Consider the following 10,491-nt stretch of genomic DNA (forward strand, 5'->3'; position numbering starts at 1 on the left):
AAGAATACGTCGAAAAACAGTTTTAGAATGTTACATGTACGACAGAATGAAATTGGATTGAACACTCCTTCTAGCGAACATCTCAGGGGGAAAAAAAGAAAACGAACATTAAGGACGCACGCAGAAATGAATGTAAGCGAATATATCCCTGAAAGATGGCAAGGGAGCCGAAAATGTGCATAACCCCAAGTTAATTTGGTTCAATGAAGTGGATTCAGCACAAGCCGAACGAATCAATCGTTTCCGAACAATACAGATTGCTTTGTGGACATTACAAACGAGGAATGAGGCCTGTACGACACTCCACTACGTAGTAACTACTCGGTGTGGCCAGCCAGTATAGCGGCTACACGATGCGGCCAACACTCGCCGTGAGTAATACCGGCGACAAAAATCGCCTTTAGGTCGTGTCACATCACTAATGAAAACTCCTCGTATTTGTCAGATGGGTTTGTAAAGCAACTGCTTCAGTAGTCGCGATATATGCGAGGCTGTGGTAGAGGCCGTGGAGCGTAGTTGTCACACATGCGCGCTGCCGCCGTTGCAAAGCGCCTATCCACCTGCGAACAATGGCAACCTTGTATGTCGCATTCCAATGCCGCACTGCCGAGTTCGGGTGTTGTTCCTAGTAGAGGGCACTAATAAGCGTAATTGCTAGTGAACGCTCCATATACAAGGAGTTCTCAATAAATGAACAATGTAATGTAAGTTTTAAAGTAAATGAAATCGATTTGCTTAAATTTTGCAGGAAAGAGTGATGAGTGAAATAGTAACTACCCTGTCTTCGCTACTGGCTAACGTGTCACTGCTGCTACGTGCATCAGCAACTGCTCTACTGCTACGCCACGACAATCGGCTCTTTGTGCGAAAACTGTGCTCAAGTTTGTGTACTGGCCGCACAAACTAAGCGGTGGCTGACGGGAGAGCCGGTCGTGGGAAATGTAAAAGACATGGGGGCTCCCAAAACCGGATTTTGTAATCTGATTTCTCAGTACTGCTTCTGGGTGGTCATGTAAACACTCCACAATCGTCATGCGGTTGCCTTCCATTCAGAAGGCTGTAGCACTCAGAGACTGTTAATATTGACTTGTAAATAATAAGAGTTCAGCTATCAGTCGTCCTTTTTAAATTTTATTGGCAGATCTAGATTTCAGCTAGAAACTAGCCATTCCCAATGCACTATAATTTTTTATCAATGCATGTAATGCCTGTTGGTCGGGCTTCACCCACAGTTCATTGAATATTCAATTATTGACCAAGTGCATTGATCAAAAATGATAGTGTATTGGGAATGGCTAGTTTCTAGCTGAAATATAGATCTGCCAAAAAAGTTTAGAAAGAAACAAGACTGATACCTGAAACCTATTATTTACAACTCCACAATCGATTCTGGAAATCCGTTTCTGGTTGCCGGTTTTCCAATTCCGCAATCGATTTTCGCTCTCATGTAAACCCAATCTGTTTTGAAACGTTTTCGTGTTGTGTTTAAAAGATTTCGGGTAATACGTATAGTGAAGGGTAAGTAGAAATATTTGACTGAAGCTGTTTACACCGCGTCTAACTGGAGAGAGAGAGAGAGAGAGAGAGAGAGAGAGAGAGAGAGAGAGAGAGAGAGAGAGAGAGAGCGATTGTGCCGGGTAAAATCATAAATTGTAACAGCTGTTTTTCAGGCGCTATATTTAAAACTGGAATCCTCTTCAGAACGTAGCGTGTAAACACGACTGCGCAAAAATGTCTCCGAAAATCAGGTACCGTCTTTGGGAAGATGTCTCGCTTGTAAAGGTAGCGATTTAATTCCTCCAAAACACTGGGGAGCACTGCCCAAAGCGGAGCGGCATAACCTTAGTATCGCTTATCTCAAAATTATTGTTCTCCTTTGCCACCTTGTTCGTGACAAACGCTCAAATAACTTCAATGACGTTGAATTCGCTGTGCGAAACAGTCAACCACTGAGGTTTAATTTCCTTATCCACTGAACGCAATACAATTTCCAAATGACATTCTTGTGAGCTGAAGTGCATTCGCTCGTGTTGCAGTAGGCCAGCTTAAGTAAATTCCTCGTATGATGTGACATGTGATGGAAGCTCTACATTATTTCTTTCCATGCATTCGATAATATAATCTTTTCTCCATTTCATGGATTTATTTCGTGATACCGTATTTATCATGGTGTGGTATGGTGCCTAATCTCAAACAATCACAGATGTTCGGTAAGTTTTCGAGAACGCCCCTAAACCACCTTTTGTAGTGGTTGGCATTCACCTCAAAGATCTACCGGGTGATCAAAAAGTCAGTATAAATTTGAAAACTGAATAAATCACGGAATAGTGTAGAGAGGTACAAATTTACACACATGCTTGGAATGACATGGGGTTTTATTACAACCAAAAAAATACAAAAGTTCAAGAAATCATCTGATCAGAATAGCAATAATTAGCATAACAAAGTAAGACAAAGCAAAGATGATGATCTTTACAGGAAGTGCTCAATATGTTCACCATCATTCCTCAACAATAGACGTAGTCGAGGAATAATGTTATGAACAGCACTGTAAAGCATGTCCGGAGTTATGGTGAGGCATTGGCGTCGGATGTTGTCTTTCAGCATCCCTAGAGATGTCGGTCGATCACGATACATTTGCGACTTCAGGTAACCCCAAAGTCAATAATCGCAGGGACTGAGGTCTGGGGACCTGGGAGGCCAAGCATGACGAAAGTGGCGGCTGAGCACACGATCACCACCAAACGACGCGCGCAATAGATCTTTCACGCGTCTTGCAATATGGTTTGTTTTTTTTTGTTCTAATAAAACCCCATGTCATTCCAAGCATGTGGTCAATTTTTAACTCTCTATCTAAATTATTCCGTTGTTTATTAAGATTTCAAATATATACTGACTTTTTGATCAGCCGGTACTTCTCTTCGTTGCCCCATATAAGACAAGTCAGCTGTCTGCACGAACCCATTTTCGTCCCCAATGTAGCACATTACAATCATTATTCCAGAACCGGGCTTTTTGAACTCCTCCTTTCCAACCATTCCACATATTAACATCCTCTGTGATAATCTTATACGTTTTCTGACGCATAAGACACATTTTTGCTCCTGTCATCCAAACTTTATCTGATGATTTGCACCTCACCAACTTTCATCAGTGTAATAAATAGTCTATCCAGTGTTTCGCAAGAGTAATTTCCCGAATGAACTCGTCTTTTTTTTTCCTGCCACTCCGTTATTTTAGGCCGGCACAGGTTTTTTTTTGTTGAACTTTTTGTGTTTGAGGCCCAATTTCCGAACAGCGCGCCAAAGAGTTGTTTCATTCATAACCAGGAAAGCCGTCCAATTCATCCTTCAACTTTTCCAATATGCCTGCTACTCTTCCGCATAGAAGTCGTGGATTTTTCTTCTTATAACTCACTGTGTAAACTCGTCTAATGCAAACTCCTGTCGCCTGTCAGAACTTTCTGGCCATACAAAACGACGTTTCTCTATATTCTCTCGAAACTCGCTTCACTGTACTTCTACTGACACTGAGTTCTCTTCACTGGCTGTGACATACAACTGCTCGCGCCCTATTCTTTTTCTAAAGTAAGTACACGCACTAAATAAATGTAAATGTCGTGTGACGTGGGCCTCCCGTCGGGTAGACCGCTCGCCTGGTGCAAGTCTTCCGATTTGACGCCACTTCGGCGACTTGCGTGTCGATGGGGACGAAATGATGATGATTAATACAACACAACACCCGGTCCCTGAGCGGAGAAAATCTCCGATCCAGCAGCGAATCGAACCCGGCACCTGAGGATTGACACACTGTCGCGCTGACCATTCAGCTAACGGGGGCGGACAGTACACGCACTGATTAGCATGGACTTCACACAACTCCGTGAATGATGCATGGTTCCACGCAATTCCAAGGCAACTTATTATGTTATGTTTCAACTAATTAGTCGACAACGACTGGGAGCACGATTGTTTCCTATCACACGGAACGCTGCGAAGTAAACACTGTAACAATGAACAATGGAGTGGAAATACAGCTCAGAGGTCCAGCATCGTGAACACGCGGCCAATGAAAACGCAAAAGCAAATAAATTGAAAATGTAGATTTATGTGCACAAAAACATAAGAAATGACTCGTGCGACCCATTCTATAATGTCGCTTAAGTACACTACAGATACGTAGAAAAACTCAAAGTTTTGTTCGGCTGAAGCCGCACTTCAGGTTTCTGCCGCCAGAGCGCTCGAGAGCGCAGTGAGACAAAATGGCGACAGGAACCGAGAAAGCGTATGTCGTGCTTGAAATGTACTCACATCAGTCATAACAGTGCAACGATACTTCAGGACGAAGTTCAACAAAGATAAACCAACTGCTAACTCCATTCGGCGATGGTATGCGCAGTTTAAAGCTTCTGGATGCCTCTGTAAGGGGAAATCAAGGGGTCGGTCTGCAGTGAGCGAAGAAACGGTTGAACGCGTGCGGGCAAGTTTCACGCGTAGCCCGCAGAAATTCGCTCATGCCACAACTCCAGACCGACAGCGCCGACTTCATCTTTCAACAGGATGGTGCTCCACCGCACTTCCATCATGATGTTCGGCATTTCTTAAACAGGAGATTGGAAAACCGATGGATCGGTCGTGGTGGAGATCACGATCAGCAATTCGTGTCATGGCCTCCACGCTCTCCCGACTTAACCCCATGCGATTTCTTTCTGTGGGGTTATGTGAAAGATTCAGTGTTTGAACCTCCTCTACCGAGAAACGTGCCAGAACTGCGAGCTCGCATCGACGATGCTTTCGAACTCATTGATGGGGACATGCTGCGTCGAGTGTGGGAGGAACTTGATTATCGGCTTGATGTCTGCCGAATCACTAAAGGGGCACATATCGAAAATTTGTGAATGCCTAAAAAAATTTTTTGAGTTTTTGTATGTGTGTGCAAAGCATTGTGAAAATATCTCCAATAATAAAGTAATTGTAGAGCTGTGAAATCGCTTCAATCATTTGTAATAACCCTGTATGTGGGTCCTGTACCAAACTGAACTGACGGGTGGGGGTTACTGAACGTATAGACAGAAGGGCAGCACGAATGGTAACAAGTTTGTTTGACCTGTGGCAGAGTGTCAGAGAGAGAATGAAGGAAATGAACTGGAAGACTCTCCAAGATAGACATATACCATCCCCACAAAGTCTAAAGAAACGGCCCTAGATGATGACTATAGGAACGTACAACAAGCAACAACCCGCACCCGGTGTATCGTTCACGTAGGGAGAGGACACAATCAGATTAATTACAGCAGGCACAGGGGCATTTAAACAATCATTCTTCCCTTGTTCCATGCGTAAGTAGAATGGGAGGAACGTCTAATAACTGGTACAATGGGAACTACCCTCTGCCCTGCACTTTACAGTGGTTTCCAGAGGGTAGTACGTAGAACAGCTTTGAAAGGCAACAACAGAGCTTCCATTTAGACTTATCGTTTTGTTCATACGTATCACCATTAGGTTATATGCAGCATTCTACACCCATCATTATTAGGACCAAATGACTAATCGAAAAGCAACGAAATTTCGTCTGCAAACAGAATAACCTTGTGTCCTTAAACTGTGCAAAAATAGGGTGTGACTTCTGTGAATCCTCTCAATGACGACACGCACGGAAAAGAAATGATCGAAAATGCACGCTGTCAAATATTACCACGTATGCCGCCCCCATTTCAATTGAAATGCACTATTCACACACAAGAAAGTAGACATTTCGGTGAAAGTTACGTACCTCTCTCCCTTTTTTTTTTTTTTTTTTTTTTTTTACAATTTAGGTGCTCTATAAATATGTACCGGATGATCAAAAAGCCAGTATAAATTTGAAAAAACTTAATAAACCACGGAATAATGTAGATAGAGAGGTAAAAATTGACACACATGCTTGGAATGACATGGGGTTTTATTAGAACAAAAAACAAAAAAGAGATTCACAAAATGTCCGACAGATGGCGCTGCACAGCAAAACGTCGGTGACTACGCATGACAATTGTGTATAAAAGGAGCTGAGACGATTCGAACGGGTAAAGGTCCGTTGACAAAGAAAGCTGTGGCGAGAATGATTCCGAAGTTCGAAGCCACGGGTCGTTTAGACGATAGACCCCGTAGTGGTCGACCGAACACAAGGCGTAATGCTGCTGAGACAGTTTAGGGAGAAATGGAGACTGTAGCGGGTTCGTCTATGCACGGGGAAGTCAGCGCTCGTGCAGTCGCACGTCGCACCGGCATTCCATACACTACAGTTTGGTTGGCACTGAGGCGTACCCTCCGATGCTATCCATACAACATCCGTCGGCATCGTGAACTGTTACCTGGCGATTTAGTGAAGCGGAGAGCATTTGCGGTGTGGGCGTTTCAAAAGATGGCGAAAGATGACGATTGGTTGAGTAACGTGTTGTGGACCGACGAAGCTCATTTCACGCTTCGAGGGTCTGTCAACGCCCACAACTGCAGAATTTGGGCTACCGAAAATCCTAGAACTGACGTGGAAACTCCATTGCACGACGAGAAAGTGGCGGTATGGTTTGGATTTACCACATCTACCGTTATCGGGCCTTTTTTCTTCGAGGAAATGCGTGATTGTGGTTTTGTAACTGCTACCGTGACGGGTGAGAGGTACGCCGATATGTTACAGAATCGCATCATCCCCAGCCAGGCTGATAAACACCTGCTGGAACGTACAATGTTTATGCAGGATGGCGCTCCACCCCATCTCTTGCGTGCGTCGTTTGGTGATGATCGTGTGCTCAGCTGCCACTTTCGTCATGCTTGGCCTCCCAGGTCCCCAGACCTCAGTCCCTGCGATTATTGGCTTTGGGATTACCTGAAGTCGCAAGTGTATCGTGATCGACCGACCGACATCTCTAGGGATGCTGAAAGACAACATCCGACACCAATGCCTCACCATAACTCCGGACTTGCTTTACAGTGCTGTTCACAACATTATTCCTGGACTAAAGCTATTGTTGAGGAATGATGTTGGACATATTGAGCATTTCCTGTAAAGAACATCATCTTTGGTTTGTCTTACTTTGTTATGCTAATTATTGCTATTCTGATCAGATAAAGCGCCATCTGTCTGACATTTTTTGAACTGTTGTGTTTTTTTTTTTGTTCTAATAAAACTCCATGTCATTCCATGCATGTGTGTCAATTTGTACCTATCTACGTTATTCCGTGATTTATTCGGTTTTATACTGACTTTTTGATCACCCGGTATTATGCACCGAAAAGAGTAGGCGAAGTTGTTTCCTGTCACATTAAACAACGTTTCTCCATTTGCCTAGCACTTTTATTAATTTTTATAAAGTGTCAAATACAGAGCGAATACTGACGACGGATAACACCGAAATTTAGAGTGAGTTTCTGCTTCAGCCGCACTGCTGGCAGCGGGAGTGTCTCGTGCCCTAAAACGCTTAGCTGCGTTGACGCTTTTGACCGGAAACCGGTATCACGTGACTAGTTGCAATGGCAGGAGGAAAGCTGGCGCGGAATCCTACGCTCGAGTGGAATACGGTCGTATACCCGTAGCTTTATATCCGTAGCTTTAAAATTTGTATACTTTTCCTCATTTAGGTCTTTAAGGGAAGTTAAGAACGGAATTTTTCACATTTTCGGATTTTTATCTCATTATAAAATTTGAAATTTTCCGTATAAAATTTTATATATATCACTTATAAACTCACGCCGCGCGAGATTAGCCGAGCGGTCTCAGGCGCTGCAGTCATGGACTCTGCGGCTGGTCCCGGCGGAGGTTCGAGTCATCCCTCGGGCATGGGTGTGTGTGTTTGTCCTTAGGATAATTTAAGTTAAGTAGTGTGTAAGCTTAGGGACTGATGACCTTAGCAGTTAAGTCCCATAAGATTTCACACATATTTGAACATTTTTATAAACTCAAATGGGAAGTTTTTTTTTAAAAAATATAATCTACGTTGGTTGAAAATGTTAAAATTTTTACGCGCATTACTTCAAGGTCTAATGAAATCGGTAATTTTTTATATATAAAGCTGTGGATCGCTGCATTATAAAGGTTAACAGTGTCGGTCATGTCCAGAAGAGGATGGGCACCAGATTGAGGAAGTTCAAACAAAGTTTGAGGGACAAGAAACTTTCTGATGGTAAAACCATAAGAGGCAGGCTGACAGACAAAATTATGAATTATTATGCGATGGCCGTTATAAATAATACTGAGGATTTGTTGAAAATGAAGCTACCTTCTTCCCCATACTGTCAACTGATGAAGAACCAGTACACCACCTTTGCCCTCTTGGACCTGATTCATCGTGAAATTACAGCAATGCCCAGTACTCAAACAGTTTGTACAGCCATAAACATTCCATGCCAGCAGCAGTCATGCATATCGTAAAACTTGTCAAATCCTGAATTATTGAAGGAGTCCCTACACGATCAATCTCAAAATCACAATGAGTCGTTCAATAACTTTATATGGACTCACTCACCAAAAAATGTTTTTGTTGGAATGAAGACACTAAAGTGGGGGTTCAGTGATGCTGTTATTGCTTTTAATTAGAGCAACATTGGTAGGGTGAAAGTGCTACCGCATATGGGAATTAATCCTGGAGCAAACTGCATCAGAGAACTTGAACAGATGGGGAAGGTTTGCATTGATAAAGCATTGTATGCTGCACAGTTGGTCACTAAGGTGTCCAGAAAGAAGAAAAACCTTGGAAAATGATCAAGAGGATGATATACAGTACAGTACAGTGTGCTTCCGAGTGACCAAAAATAAAAAATTAAGCATATATTAATTGAGTTACAGTCTTTTGAAACTTCATAAGCCATTCCTGAAAACGTACATTTTCTGTTGCATTTTTCCTTAAATCTCAGAAACCGCTTCGAATAGAGTATTCAAAGTTTCAGGGGGTAATAACATACATATCCTGAGTCTACCGAACTAATAGAGGACCATAATGTTATGTATGATTAAAATTATTTAGGATAACATACAAGAAGTACACAACATTTTAACTGTGTGATTGAAAGATTGTATTTCCAAAAGCCGTGGCTGAAATGCAATTATTGTAGTTCAGTAGACTCAGATCATACAGTTTAATGCCCTGTAAAAGTTTCATGTTAATGGCTACAGTGGTTCCTGAAATACACGGAAGCCAAGTCACTAAATTTAACATTGTCGGGACAGGGCGTTTCAACTCCCCTTAAGTTATCTGTAGGCATGAAACGAATTAGTGTGTATACTAAACTGACTGACTGCTATTAAAGGGAAAAATATGGTGCCAATTAACGTTTCAGTTCTGCTTAAGAATTTTCGCTTGACAGAAAAGGAGCTTGTGATTGCTATTTTTGTAACACATATGCGTGACCCCGTTGTTGCGGTGTAGACTAATGATTAAAGGTTAGTAAACATTTGTTGTAACATATGTGGTTAAGTTAATTATCATTGTGTATTAAATACGGAGAAATGTATTACGGTATTGAAGCTTTTCCCGCAAAATAAACACAAGATCATACCACATGCTGCTGGCACTTTCCGTATTACTTCAAATACATTTATACAAAAGTTGTAAATGTAATTATTACCCTACACCTACAAATTACTTTAGTGTTGCATGACTGCCTGGACACTCAAATTTTATAAACACTTCTCTTTTAACGCTTGGTGTAGGACACGAAACTCTCATATTTTTCTAGACGTCTGTATCACTGGTAAACGTAGTTCACTGACATTCATCTCAGCGAAGCCAAAACTATTTAGATTTATTCGGTCTAAGAGTGAAATCAAGATTACTACCACATGTGGGATCATGTCCGAGTACGTCGCGTCTTTGTGATGACGACTGTAGTGGTACATGTTGCTATAAACTGCATACCAACATCTCTCACTTTCCTTCTGCTACACCGATGAAAGACTTGCGGGTGAAAAATGTGACTAATTAGTAGCAGCGTAAAGAGCATTTACTGTTCCGGGGTTTGTTGCAATTTATATGCGGATATGACAAAAGAAAAAAAAAATGGGTCGTTTGCACTTTGCATGCTTTGGGGTTGCTGTGAACTCCAAAGAAGCCGGCCGGGGTGGCCGAGCGGTTCTAGGCGCTACATCTGGAACCGTCCTGGTGCTACAGACGCAGGTTCGAATCCTGTCTCGGGCATGGATGTGTGTGCTGTCCTTAGGTTAGTTAGGTCTAACTAGTTCTAAGTTCTAGGGGCCTCATGACCTCAACAGTTAAGTCCCATAGTGCTCAGAGCCATTTGAAACATTTGAACTCCAAAGAAGAAAAGAGGCCTGGCGACATTGGTCGAGCACTAAAGAAAAATGGATGTTTTTAGATTGACCGTGTACCATGCTATGTCGGTTTAAATACGGACTTACTGTTTTCGTCAAGCATTGAAGCATCATGTATGAACATGTTTGAAAAGAAGCTTTTTGAGACATATTTTCATTAATTATCAGTTGCTGTCAGTTGAGAACTTACTT

Source organism: Schistocerca piceifrons, chromosome 11 (assembly GCF_021461385.2).
Source record: "Schistocerca piceifrons isolate TAMUIC-IGC-003096 chromosome 11, iqSchPice1.1, whole genome shotgun sequence".
Lineage (NCBI taxonomy): Eukaryota > Metazoa > Arthropoda > Insecta > Orthoptera > Acrididae > Schistocerca > Schistocerca piceifrons.